Here is a 621-nt window from a genome sequence, read left to right as displayed (position 1 = left end):
CGCAGAGGGGGCGGCCAGCGCCACAGCTGCAGCCGGGGAGCAGTGTCCGGCCAGTGGCCAGGCCGGGAGGTGGACCAGCCGTGTTTCCGATGGAAACCCCACCTACAGGAAAAGGGAGGACCGGGCTGGCACAATGCCTGGGCGGGGTGGGGGGTCGTAGGGCAGCACGCTTCCCGGTGGGGAGGAGGGGGTCCCACCTGCAGGGACCATCACCACTGCTGGCTGGTGCCCGCAGAACACGTTTTACAGAAGGCACGGGTCCTGCAGACCGTCTGCACAGCCTCACGCGTGCTCCAGGGAGATGTCGGCAAGGACCAGCCACGATGGGCTTCTGCTCTTGTGTTCCCCAGGCTGTACGGTTTCTGACTGATTTCGATTTATTTTCATTTGGTCCAAATCCAACGTGTAATCCCTGCTCCTCGCTCTGCCTTTGCTGTCAGCTTTGAGGGCGATGTGCCCATGTCACGTCCTCCAGCATCTGGCTTTTGCTTATGTCACCGCTTCGTTTTCATCTGGACACGCCAAAATGAGCTGATGAATCACTGGGAGAGTTGCCACATCAAACACAGGCAGGTGGGCAGAAGGGAGGAAAGGAGGCTGTGGCAGATGCCAGCCGTGTCC

This window comes from Buceros rhinoceros, unplaced genomic scaffold (assembly GCF_000710305.1).
Source record: "Buceros rhinoceros silvestris isolate BGI_N320 unplaced genomic scaffold, ASM71030v1 scaffold30625, whole genome shotgun sequence".
Lineage (NCBI taxonomy): Eukaryota > Metazoa > Chordata > Aves > Bucerotiformes > Bucerotidae > Buceros > Buceros rhinoceros.
This window is presented reverse-complemented; position numbering follows the sequence as displayed.